A 14,009-nucleotide genomic window follows, 5' to 3' on the forward strand; every position below is an offset into this window, starting at 1 on the left:
GGATTGTGGAGGAGCCGTTGGCATGTAATCAGAGATCATTTTTCCTTCTCTAATCCACTGGAGGCTGCCTGACCTTCCGGACTGTATGGTTTTTGGCACCGTGGTACATTGGGGTTTGTTCTGGAGCCTTCCACACTGTTGCTGAACCAAGGGAGGCAGGGTCACCAGACCGCATGCTCCGTGAGGCAGGGAGTTTGTCTCTTGCTCGGCCCTGTCCCAGCGTCTATTGACCCAGTGAAGTCATGGTGTTGTTAGGAAGTCTGTGGAGAATTATGCTGTCTTGTTGTCTCACTGTGTTGGGGAACCCGCAAATGGTCCATTATCTTTTTCCTGTGCACTGTGAACATTTTAGATGTTTCCTTCTTCCTGGAGGTCATAATATAGGAATTATTGTTGGGTATAACCATTATGACAGCTGCAGTGCAGAGAAGCCCTCATTGAGCACCGTAAGATGTTATCTCGGGGTGGACACCGCATGAAGCCCTAGAGGTCTGACAGCTTCTCCTGCTACTAACCTGCTAACAGCAAATGTCCACCTTCCACTTCCAGCTTCCCGGAAGAGGGGATTTGGGAGGGGCTGTGTGGTGCGTGGAGACTGCTGCCCTGCCAGGGCTCCGCCCTTAGGCTCGGTCCTCCCTCTGTCACGTGGCCGCTCCTTGCAAATTCAAAGACCACCGTCTTATGTCCCAAGTTGCTAACCCCCATGGTAAATGTCCTTGACTTTCTCACCGTTGCTCAGATGACACCATTATAATGTTGGCTTTTGCTTTTATGTTTATTTTATTGCATGCTTTTCAAATTCACAATTGCTCTCTCATTTTTCTTTTTTTTAAGTCTTACGATCATTTATTAAATTAAAATGCCTTCCCCCTTATTATTTTTTAATTTAATATTTATTATTTTTTCCAAAATGATACATCCCAATGGATTGCTTTGGACTTAACGGTTGAGGACGACAGTGCACGTGGGTTCTCACATGTGTTTACATGTCACAAGAGAGGCCGATCGTTCCTTTCACGGTGTGGATTGGACAGGATGTGCTAGGAGCAGCCTGACTGGCAGAAGCAGAGTTGAGTGACACCGTGGCTCCTGTTTTGGATCGGGAGCTTTTGTCAGTGCAGCTTAGAGTTTAGAGTCTTTTGTTGTTGTTCGCATCAAACGCATTGACTCAGAGCACATACTGTCAACTAATGAATTGCCTCTCGGTATTGGACTTGTATAATTTTAGGTCAAAATGTCAGACTCTCTCACTAATAATTTATGAGTTATTCGAAGGCAGAAACCATATTGTCATCACCTCTTTGCTCCCACAAATGCCCCGCACACAGAAGTCCCTCAACAAACGTCCCGTGAATAAATGAGTTTCCTATGAAGAGGTGCCTTTAATTTTTTCAGTTTTATGAGATAGTGATGTAGAACATTGTGTACATTTAAGGTGTACAACATAATGATTTGACATATGTATATTTTGTGAAATGATCACACAAGTTAACATCCATCTTACATAGTTACAAATCTTTTTGTTTTGAAATGAGAGCTTTTAAGATCTACTCTTTAGCAACTTTCGAATATACAACACGAAATTAGTCACTAGGCTGTGCATCTTCAGAACTTATTATTAATCTTATAGCTGGAAGTTTCTACCTTTTTACCGCTTTCACCCATTTACCCCACACCCTGCCTCTGGCAACCACAAATTCGATCTCTGTTTCTATGACTTTGGTTTTTTAGATTCCGCATATAATCATACGGTATTTGTTTTTCTCTATTTGATTTATTTCACTTAGTATAATGCCCTCAAGTTTTATCCATGTCACAAATGGCAGGATTTTTTTTATGGCCGAATAATGTTCCATTATGTATGTGTGTGGGTGTGTGCGCACACATGTGTGTGCGTACACGTGCCACATTTTCTTTATCCATTTATCAGTCAGTGGACACATAGGTTGTTTTCATGTCTTGGCTATTTTAAACAATGCTGCAGTGAACACGGGGTGAAGATAACCCTTCAAAATAGTGATTTCATTTCCTTTGGATAAATACCCAGAATTGGAATTGCTGGGTCATATGGTAGTTCTATTTTTAATCTTTTGAGAGACCTCCATACTGTTTTCCGTAGCGGCTGCACCAGTTTACATTCCCACCAACAGTGTACAGGGTTCCCTTTTCGGTATATCCTTGCCAATATTTGTTATCTCTTGTCTTCTCGATAATAGCCATGCTAATAGATGTGAAGTGATATCTCATTGTGGTTTTGAGGAGGCATCTTTTAGACTGAGCCCACCACTGAAGTCTGCCAAAATCTCTTTGGGTCCCAGCTGTATCAATCTCTGAGTTAACTATCCCTCTGGCTCTATGTCCCCCACGTTCTTCATTAACATGTTATTTGCATTGAGATCTGAGTAATTAATGAAGATGTAGGATAGAGCCTGGACTGGAGTCCTTCGCCCATTAGCGACAGAGATATCTTTCTAAGTCGATTGGATAAAGTGGCTCAATCACCACATTTCATCGAATTGAAGACCTCACCAGTTGTAAGATTGGCTATTATTTTATGCACTATGAAGAAAGATTAAAACACCGCCATTTAAACTATCACACAATGCTTTGTTTTCGCTTAGAATTTTTATTCTGTCCTTACTGAAAGAACTTCTTTAGAATTACTTAGACATAGATTATTATCAAGCATCAGCCTTGTCCATAATAAAGTATTAGCAAAATAAATCAGTTCAAGGATTTCTAAAACTTGTCCATGTTCAGAAGCCCGTTCTTTTGAAGTTGTCCCAGAGCCATGAAAGTCCATGGATTTCTATAAAATACCATCTGCTCTGCCATCAACATGCTCTTTATAGAGTGCTCCATCCATTTCCCTTTGGGGAGGAGGGGAGCACTAGGAGCTGGGCCCAGAGGGAGGGGCATGTTCTGCTCCCCGAGGTGGGAGGTGGTTCGTGGGAAAGTCACTTCAAGGGAATTCATTCAGCAATATAATTATGATTTATGTACTTTTGAACTCATTTTTTGATGGCTTTAAAAAGAAAATAGGGTCCACTCTTGTCTCCAGACAATGACTACTGTATCATAATGGGCCTGGCTAAAAACAATGATAAAACACATTTGATTTTAGAGATCTTAAAATGCAAAAAAAAAAAAAGCGGAGGGGGGAGGCGCGGGGTGGGGGTGGGGACACAGAAAAGTATACTATAGTATAAAGAAATCCAGTCTCTATAAATCTACCTAATTATACAACATGCAGGGCCAAATTTTTGTGTCTTGTCCTCAAAGCTGTAATGCATTTGTGGAGTACCGCGCTAACACCAGTGCATTCCTTCCACAGTGTCCCTTGATATATGAGTCTGTAAGAAACACACGGCAGAGCTAGAATATAGTTTGGCATCACGTTCTGACCTCAGTCCTCACCGCTACCTTCCGTGGTGCCCTCAGAGCCATCCTGCTAGTAACCTCTTTCTAGGGATTCCCTGACATGGCTATCTCCCTCAATCAACTGCACAGAGTCTGCTGTCTTCCTCTTTGAAATGAGGTTTACCCTTTCTCACTTCTCCCCACCTGTTATCTTCGCTTCCTCAGAGATGAGAGACAGTGATTCGGAGACTTCCCCTGTCAAAGCTGTGGGTCTTTCTTAATTCTCGATCGCTGCAGCAGCTCTGTGCTCAGTTCGTCTCTTTGACCGGCTGGGGCTCTCTGCCCTGTTCAAACCCCCAGCGCGGTGCCTGTGTGCAGGGATTTGGGGTGATCTGTGCTCACTCTCCTGAGAGCAGCTTCCCTGTAATTCCCACACTGACCTGTGTCCCTTCCTTGCTTCCCTAGCTCTCACTATTAACAGTGTAGTTTAACCCTTCTCTGCCCTCTAAGTGGTCCTGTGTTTAGCATATGCTTCTGGTTCATGATGTCCAAATCCGTGTTAACCTGGTCTATCTTGGGAGCTATGGCTAATTGGCTTCACCTGTCCACGTGCAAGTATGTCCCAGCAGGCACCTTGAACTCAGGGAGCTAGGGAATGTTGCGATGGATGGCATGAGGGTCCTGAATGTGGATCCTGAACTTCCACAGGCACCTGGTCCCGCCACCAACCTCCCATCCTGGGCTTCTTCTGGTCAGAGACACATTAGAAAAGCCCATTGCTGGGACCACTTCTCAACATTTTAAATGCTGTCAGAAATCTTTTTAAATGTCTCCCTGATTGGAGACAGAATAATAACGTTATCCCACGGCCACACTGCAGTGGTAGCTCATTACATTCCACAAACCAAAGTGAGATGCAGGCCGTTTCACAGCCCACCTTGTGGGAAATGTCCGGACTTTGTTGACACGGGCCACTCTCTGAGGGTGCCTCTCTTCCTTCCGGCCCTGACTTAGCAGGAATTGACCCAGCCTTCAGAGAGATGTAGCTCAGGCAGTCTTCCCTGACAATTTCCTTGCCTGTGGGTGTGATCTTGCATTTTCTGAGCCACCATCTCCTCCAGCACTGGTACCTTGTTTGCTGGTGCCCTCTGCCTGATCGCACAATTACTCACTTACTTGTCTTATTCTTCTTACTAGGTGTGCGCTTTTTAAAGATTGGATCTATAGTGCTTCGCAAAGCACCTGTGCCAAAAACAGGTTTGTGTTTCAGTCGAATTGTTGAACGATTTTTCTTTTTTTCTTGTGGGCTATATTGGGAGCCCATTTAGGTCAGGAATTGTGTGGTGGTTTCTCATGCAGCCTAGCAGAATGGCTTCGTGGCAGGGCTTATAACCTTCACGAACTGAAAGATCAAGAAGTGATCTTGTAGCTTTTTCTGTTTGGCTATAAATACATCGGCAGCATGGCATTTTCCTGACAGTCTTTCTTAAGCCGCTTTCTCCCTCTTGGAGTGAAAGAGCAGTGGGAGGAAGTGTGTGGTGGTGATTAGGCCAGGGCGGGCCAGCCACTTTACACACTAATGCTGGGTGGGGGAAGCAGCCTGTGGCCACGCAGATCACCTTTGAACCCTGAGCTGTGAGTGTTGAACAACAGGTAACTCTTATGTGCCTGGCACTGTTCCGACTGTGAGAATCCCATAGTGGAGGAAACAGGCAAGGCTACTGACTCCCAGGGAACTCCTGTTGGGGGAGCACAGTCCTAGGGTCATTAATCCTAGGCCATAAAGAGGTGCAACCAACTGGAGAGCAGCCCCGACACTTCGGAGTAGAGTCCTCCTGTCAGTCACCATTTCAGACGTGCTCCCTTGTAGAGGGTCACTCTGTCAAGCCAGCTGCCAGTAGGTAGGTCGTTCTGGGGGTCCCAGGTGTGCCTGCACAGGGCTGTGGAGGACTAGGGTGGAGCTGCCACTGTCCTCATCCTCACTGGGCAACACTCCCCACAAGAGTACCCCTGCAGCTGCCTCAGAGGCTGCTTCTGTCTGTATCCTGGGGAATAAGTCAGCCTCTTCAAGGTTCACAGCAGAATGGCAGTCCTTTCCTGCTGGGAACGTCTGCACATAGATCCTGTTTTGATTATTAAATCAGAATGTTGGCACTTCAGGCGCTCCTCAGAGAAATCAGCCACGAACAGTTTGTGCTCCAGTGCTTGCCAACAGCCCTTAGGGACATCTGGTATTTGAGGGAGAGAGACCCTCATGGGCATGTTAAATATGACGTCTCCAGGTGTGTGGCGCTCCATCCCTATATTACCAGGGAGATCTTATCTTCACCTAGCAGCACGTTCCAGCCAAATACCTGTAATGAATTAATTTAATGGATGCCTTCAGATTTTTGGAGAATTATTTTTAAAAATGTATGTTCCAACATCTCTGTATCTTTTATAGGACCTTGTTAGAGACTTTCATTATAATCATTAGTATCTTTTCATATCAGGACCTTATTGACAAGTTCATTTTTAAATTCAGTTTCTGGAAAAAGTTACCCTACAGATGAATTTGTCAGAATGAAAAGAATTTCATGACCCAGTATGATTCCCGTGTTTGCTCTGACTGCCAGCAGATGCCACCATATTTATCGCCCAATTGCAGTAATGGGTTTCTTTGATTCCGCTGGCCTGTAAGTAGCCCTAGATCCACACTGACTGCATATAAATCTATGTCTGAACAGCTAAAAAGACATCAGTGACAGTTCTTCTTATTTGACATGTATTCATTCATCGGAACAACTATGCCTGCATGGCCCCAACTGCCCAAAAGTCTCTTCAGATTCCAAGGCAAAGTCAGTCATTAGCCAGCCGGAAGATGATGAGCACATTTATTTGTCAAAAGCTTTAGGAGCTCTTCAGCCCCTGGCAGAGGCAGATGGAAGTCCTTGTGGTCTCAGAGTGTGCGAGGTTCTGAGCAACAGGAAGCGTGTTTTTACGAGGCCTCGCAGCTGCGGTCTGGCCGAGGTGCTGAAGAGGCCAGCTGTGCAGTGGGGATCTTGGGGCGCCCTCCCTATAGCCTGCCCAGGCCAGGCCACTGGAGCCCTCTGATTTGTGACTGCAAAGGGAGAGGGGCACCTGAGGGAGCAGCTGTGTTAAACAATTGCAGGCGGAGCTGCTGCCACTGTTGCTGAGGCCAGTTATTTGTAGCCTGCTGGCTGGGAGGGGAGGGAGGGGGCTGGGAAGGTGGAATGCTCATGCCCTGTGATTCGAGGCTGCGCCAGGGCAGAGACTGGTGCGCAGGGCAGCGGAGGAGGGTTCTGCGGTACCTCGACGATTTACGTTTTCATTGTGTTCACAGCAGTTTCCTGACCCCGTGATTTGCACGTAGCAGTGTGTTGAAAGTCTCTTCCTTCTTTTCCCTCTCCTCTCCTCCAGCTGTTTCAGTGAGGCATGATTTTCCTGAAAACCTTCATTATCATGTCACTTAATCGCTGAACAAAAGCAGATAACAGTAATCTAATAATGGATCAAGTTCACTTATCTCAAGACAGCCTCAGAGGCCAGAAATCTAAGCCAGGGGTCTGTCTCCCTTAATAACTACAGCCAAACCCAGTCTGACTGTAGACCAATATTAGGTCAGTTTGAAATATAATACTCTTCTGAGAACCAGAGAACACCATTTAGTGGGTCACCTGCATGTTTGTAGATGTCACAAGAGGAGTAGCCACTGGCTAGATGCAAAGCAAACACTCAGATTTCTCTTGGAATTGAAATGGTTAAAAAAAAGTTTGCCTCTTGGCAAAGACTAGAGGAATTACGGGATCAAGAGGTTTTTCCTCTTGTTTTCTATTTCTAAGCCTTCCTCTGATGACATGTTTATAATAAAAGGAAATAAAAACTAAATGATCTCCACAAGCTTGACTGAGTGCTGAGAAGAATCCGTTTGACATGAATCAATGTGAGAACCTACATCAGGTTGGATGCATAAGTGGCAGAGAAGAGACTTGTTGGCCATGGGCCCCGGACCTCCCTTCTAGGTCAGAGGTTCCCAAACTTTCACAGCACCTTAGTGTCTTGGTCATTTTTTCCTGGCATCCTAGGCTAAAACAAATACCTAATAGTCTGAACAACTTAAGAATTTATGTCCTAACAGCTTACTACTGTCTGTTTGTATTCATTTCCTGTGGCTCCTTTAACACATTACCATAAACTCAGTGGTTTAGAACATATTTACTGTCTTACAGTTCTGGAGGGCAGAAGTTCAAAATCAGTCTTACTGAGCTAAAGTCAGGGTGTCAGTAGGGCTGATTCCTTCTGAAGGCCCCAAGGGGAGAATCTCATCCCCTTGCCTTTTCCACCTTTTAGGGGCCACCCACATCCTTGGGCTGTGCCCCTCCCTCCACCTTCAAAGCATTGGCGCCGCCACCCCCACCCCCATTCTGATCCTCCTGCTTCCCTCTTCTAAGGACCCTTGTGATTATGTCAATCCACCTAGATGATCCAGGATCATCTCCCCATCTCAAGGAACTGAGCTTAATCATATCTGCAAAGTCCCTTTTGCCATGTAAAGTGACAGTCTTAGGACCTGGACATTTGTGAAGGGGTACTATTCAGCCTACCACACCATTTGAAAAAAATATTTTTAATTTCATTCCTAAACAGCCACAATTACTTACTAACAGAACATGCGCACCTGTTGGGTTCAGCACAACTTCTAATGCTTGGGATAAGATTGGACGTGACCACTCTCTTTTCATGTCCCACGTTGATGTTTGTGCATCACGGTAAACTGCTGAATATCTGGCTTCACAAAGATATGTCATTGACAGGAATATAGTGTGATCTAATGGAGAAACTGAACTACTTCAAATTAGTAGTTTGCTTTGTGTCCGGCAGGTATCAAATTATTCCTGTGTTTCGCTCAAAAATTGAAATATTCCACGGTATCCCTGTGACTTTGCTCAGGGGTCAGGGGTGCAAAGCATGCCCACTTAGCTCCTTGGGCCGGGCCATATTTGGTTAGAATTGGGCGTTCCCCCTTGGCCAGGCTGTCTCCTCTAGTCCTGAGCTGCATCCAGCTAAGATGTCAAGCTGAGAAGGTGTCATCAGACCTGAAGTCTGTTCCTGACTGAGCTCCGGCCCCATTCCTGGGTGGGCTAAGGCTCATCGGCCTCCTTAGCTAGTCGCACTGACCCTTCCCTTCCATCACAGGTCATGCAGAGTCGGTCTCTTCGGGACGCCCTCTGATCACAAGCACACAGGGTTCTTTGGGCATGTTTCCGGAAGGACATTTATTGAAAAGCTGTGGGAGGGCACTCAATCGACCAGTAACTACTTTAGTCCAAGAAAGCGACATGAATGAAGTAGGGTGCCCACATCTAGGGAGTAAGCCATCCTTCAAGGGTTAAATCCCAGTGTTAGCATAAGTCTGGTGACTGTTGGGGGGAAACTTATTAATACTGTTTCCTACCCAAGACTCTCACCTTCTCTCTGTTCAGACAAAACCTTTGCACGGGGCAGGCAGGGTTGACAGTCTTATGAACTGGGGTCTCAGAGTAGAGGGTCTTTTAGTATAATCTACATGCCATCCTGCTTCGTAGTTTTCACTGGCCCTCTACCACATTTAGGCAAAATAAGGTGGGTTTTCTATGGGGAGGTTAACTCACTGCTCTACTGAGGCTCCAGCAGATGACTTTCAAGTTGTGGTCAGAGAGAGGTCAAAATATTGTAGAAGCTCAGGCAGCATCTAAAGGGACCTTTGCCCGTTAGTCCCAAACAGTAGGTGGTCATGCTCTGCACCCACCTACCAGGTGACCCCCACATAGCCACACACCTCCCTCCTCCAGCTCCAGCCTTCTCACCTCCAAAGTGGAGGTAAAAACGCAATACTGCCCCAGCAGCTTGATGGACTGGTCAAGAATGAACCTCGATTTTTACATATTCTTGTGCCTTGCAAAGTATCAACTGCTCTGATAATATCATCCTTGATTTCTTTTCTCAGCTGTCTCTCGTTGTCCCAGGGGGTCTTCTTCAGCTTCCCCACCACGAGCCGAAAGGGGCCAGCACATCTCCCTGTGGTGCTGCTTCTAAGACGTGCTGTGCGTGATCTCATTTATCTTAGTAATAATCCAAATGATTAGGGCAGACAAATTCAAATTCATGTTTTCCAAAATAGGAAACTGATATGGATTGAAATGATGTTCCCTGGCTGACTGAGTGGAGCTGAATTTCAAGGAAAAAGAGGCTAGTTTTTCTTTGTTTGGACTGGTTATCAGGCAAAGTAATCACACCAGATCCCTTGGACAAAGGCTGGGGGTGAGAGGGTATTCTGGCCCCCCAGAGACACGGCAGGCCTCACAGATCCCAGTTCCTTCATCTGCAAACTGAACCTGCCCCTCCTTGTTCAGTGCCCTACACTTAAACTGAGAGCGAAACAAACAGATCAGAGTTCTGAATTTGAGGTTAGGTGGTGTTTTGACCTTACAGTTGAAACAAACTGTACAGATATAGAACCCACAAAGTATAGATCTCCACGGTACAGACTCTGGGGAAGGTAATTTGGCAATATCATCAAAGCCTTCATAGTGTGCAAAAACCTCTGACCCAGCAACTCCACTTCTAGTAATGTGTCCTCTGGGGAGCAAGAGGGAGGTGGCTGTAGGAACAGCATGGGCTTTGCAAGGTGACCTGCTTTCGCATTCTGTGATTCATCACCTCCCAGCTGAGTGCAGGGCGCCCTGCTGAACCTCTCCAATCCCAGGTTTACTGGTGTGAGATGACAGACGAGCTAGGTGGGCATGAACGTGAGCCATGCATGTTATGTGTGCTGGTCCAGCAAGGTTTTCCAGTCTCTTTTTGTGGGAGGAGAAACATGTCTAATAGTTTTTGGGGACAGTAAAAAAGAGAGAGCTGCCTGAGGTCTATGGCAAGGGGCAGAGTTACAGAAAGTTCCGGATTCTCCCCAGGGAACCTCGTCTAATTGCTCAATGTCAGCTTGCTAGCGAAGTCCTACCTCTGGTTGCTCTGGGGTGTTGGAGAAATCAGAGTTTGAGCAAAACCCGTGGGGATGTGGCTGAACAGCCACAGGAAGGCGATTGCCTTCCCCGTTCCTTCAGCAGCCAGGCTACTGTGGCGGGAAAAGGCTGGGGGGAAGGAGGTGGCTGCAGGAGGTCAGGAAACCTCCCACTAGAACATGACCACTGGCTCCTTTGCTCTCATCCTGTTCTCCAAGGCCACCTGCTCTCTTCCTGTGGCCGCCCAGCACGCCTAGAACACATTCCAGGCTCCAACCGTGGCCGACAAGCCCTCCCTGCACAACTGGCCCATCCCACGCAGCCAGCCCCATCTGGAGCAGCTGCTCTCCACTTTGTTAGCTTTCCCAGTTCCTGAACTTTCCAAAGTTATCATTGCTTAGGGCCTGTGTGCAGGCTGTTGCCTCGGCCCAGAGCATCATACTCTGCTCAGCAAACCCTCGAATCTTCCTTCTGTCTCAGCTGAGATGTCTGCCTCCCTGACCCCTGAGTCCAAAGAAGCCCCAACTCAGTGCTCAGATACGTCGCCTTGATACGTCTCTAGGTTTTCATTTTATGAACTGTCTCTTACTCTTCCGCTGCCATCCAACACACACACACACACGCACACGTGCGATCAGATGCTTTATACAGCCTTATTTATGGCTGTATCCCTAGCTCTTTGCATAGTACTTGATGCAAAGTAGCTGCTCAAAAATTATTTGCTGACTGACGTTGGAAGTTATAGGTTGACTTAGAATTTTAGCCTAATTTGATTAGTAGAAACTTCTACCATCGGTTTAGGAAATGAATTGTAGAAGTGCAATTGTGGGAAGGTTGCTCTGCTTTGGGTCTTTAGAAAAGCATTTTTAATATTCATGCTCTGTAGTTGCAAAAATTTTGCTGTGATTTAAAACCGCGAGTCTCGGAGTCTGGATCTACAGTGGGTCTGGGAGCCTCCTTGTGTGCAAAACAAAGCAAATGGATTGGGGCGCAGTCTACAGATATGTTTTCTTTGGCCCACAGTGTATTTTGAAATAAATTTATAGTTGCCAGTGTTCAAGAAACTGGAAGATTTTATGTTGCAGATTTCCGCATTCTTTGGAAAGCTCTTTAGACCTGATACTGCTGGGCCCAAGATCCTACATGGCAACACCTGGCTGGTCCTCAGCAGGAACAGTGAATTCAGTCCCTGCTGGGCCCACTTCATCTGTGTCCTCTGGCTGGCCCAACACAGGTAGCCACGTGAGGTGTGTGATCCTGGCGTGCTAGCCCTGACCTGCACAGAGGCCTGTAATTACATTTCTCCCAGGCCCCCAGCACAAACGGCTTCTTCACCTTGCTGTTTGTCCCATGAATTGGCTTGGCGCCCCGGCCTTCTCTCCTGAGAGACAAGATCCCTGGGCTGAGGCGGCCCCGAGGGTGGGATGTGGGACATGGGCAGTGGCATGAGATGACAGTGCACAGGTGCCCTGGGCCGCACACTGCAGCCCACACTGCACACTGCCCAGGGCTGGGCCTTTGCTTTGTACTTCTCCCTGTCACATTGTCCCCTCCTTCCTGAGTTTAGGGAGGAGGATTCTGGGAAGGGATGACTCATGTCCTCTCAGAATTTCCAGCCTCAGGCTAAACCAGAAATAGCCATAATAATTTGGTCTGATCTTGAACCTCCTGTGCTGTGGGGGTTCTGCTTTGGTAAATAGATATAGCCCTTCCAAACACTTGAAATGTTTCGAGATACTTGTTTCTTTTTCCCTCTGAATTTTTATTTAATACAAACTGCATTGTTATAGTAAAGAACAAAATTTAAAAGGAAATTACTTCAGTGCTAGCCCTATAATACACTTCTATTTTGTAGTCCTTTTTCAATATGTATACATAATCGTAATTATAATAAAATTAAAATTCATTAACTTTGGTATTCCCGGCACCCAGAACAGAGGATGGCATGCAGTAGGATTAGTAATTATTTGTTGGCCGTAGAATACTTTGTTTACTTAACTGTAAGTGAATATCATTCACTGATGTTCTAACTTTTCTAATTACATATACACTGATTATTATTGCATCAAATTGTTAGAATTTATTTGCCATTTTACTATATTTAGATATTCTTCCCAATTTATCAGGATTAGAAATACTATTGCAATAAGCATTTCTCTCCACATGACTGTTTTTGAGTGTTTTGAATTATTTTCTTAGGATGAATTCTAAGCATATAAATCCCTGGATCAGAGAGAGAAAAATAAGAATTGCAGAAATTGCTTTCTAATGTCTTATTTATCCCTATTATCAAGATTGTTTGAGAATATTAGTTTTACCATAACCTCATCAGCATTTGGATTATAATTTTTAAAGTTTTGCTAATTTAGTAGTATAAGATGGTACCTAATTGTTTTTAATTTGCCCATCTCTTTGTGTGGTTATTAGTATGGGTCAAAGAATTGTCTAAGCATTAAATAATGGCATTTCTTCTTGTGTGCCTTACCTATCTGAGTAGTTTGCATATCTATTAGAATATAGAGTTTTAAGTAGATTGGGTGAATTTATAATCTGAATTAACTGACTCAATTTTCCTATCATAGTGACTGCAAACATTTTTCTAGTATGTAATTTTCCATTTTACTGTCAGATTTGTTATTACAGGTGTGACGTTCTCTTCTTTGGGGAGTCTGAGAACATGATTGCCAGAAGGACCTTAGAGATCTAACCTGACCTTGATTTCTCAGACAGGGCGACCCCGGCCCAGAGAGCAGAAGCCACTGCTCACTGCCTCAGCCGGCGAGGGGGTGGCCAGGGCTGCCCCAGGCTGGCCCACCACTCCTTAAATTCGAGCCCTCTGAGTGGCAGTGTATAGCTGTCCCAGCCCCTGATGCTCTCCAGGCCTGGAAAGTTCTTTTGTGCCAAGGTTTATGCTTTTTTGGCCCAAGGCAAGCTTCGTAGGACTCCACTGGAGGTGTGCCGTTGCCGCTCCATTGACAAAGAGCCAGCCATTCCATATTTCTGACTTTGGGCACTTAAAAATAACCCTGGGAAGGAGAATTTGGAGGAACCCATCATCGATTCGTGAACATTAACCTCTTAACAGGCACTAGATACAGATTTGATATTGAATTACCCTTGGAAGATGCATAAGTTTATCGATATCGGCGGCCACAATGTGCCAGGTGTTGTCCTAGATATTTGGATCTATAACAGGGGAAGAGAGGGACATGGCTCAGGCTCTGGATGTGCTCCAGCCTGGAGGAGCCAAAGCGTCCAGAGGGCTTCTCCTTCCTGCTTCACTGTCTGCCACTCGTCCCTAAGAAGGAAGGGCCTCAGAACCGGCAGGTGACTCCTGAACTGGCTGACAGGAGACCTGGTTTAGAAATGAAGGTTCTGTTCCCAGCTCTGCTGCTGTGTACCCTGCATCGCCGACTCCCCGACTCTTAGGGCGCGTTCACGATCAGGTCCGTTTATCATTCAGTAAACATACAGTGCACACCTATTTAGTCAAGACTGTGCACTGGGCACCCGGATTGCTCCGAAGGTGGCTAAGGCATGGCCTAGCCTCCAGGGGTTATACTTTGGTAGGATAAACAGCAATACTAATATCTACCCTTCAAATAAGCAGAATTATAAGTGAGTGTAAATTAATACCAGGGGCCATGGAGG

The 14,009-nt window shown here is 45.7% G+C and overlaps 1 protein-coding gene across 3 annotated transcripts in view; it reads left to right on the forward strand.

Moving 5' to 3' along the window:
• Window positions 1-14,009, forward strand: part of KIAA0513 (KIAA0513 ortholog) — a 57,249-nt gene that overhangs the window by 18,978 nt on the left and 24,262 nt on the right. The window lies entirely within an intron of this gene.

This window comes from Rousettus aegyptiacus, unplaced genomic scaffold, assembly GCF_014176215.1.
Source record: "Rousettus aegyptiacus isolate mRouAeg1 unplaced genomic scaffold, mRouAeg1.p scaffold_m13_p_14, whole genome shotgun sequence".
Taxonomy (NCBI): domain Eukaryota; kingdom Metazoa; phylum Chordata; class Mammalia; order Chiroptera; family Pteropodidae; genus Rousettus; species Rousettus aegyptiacus.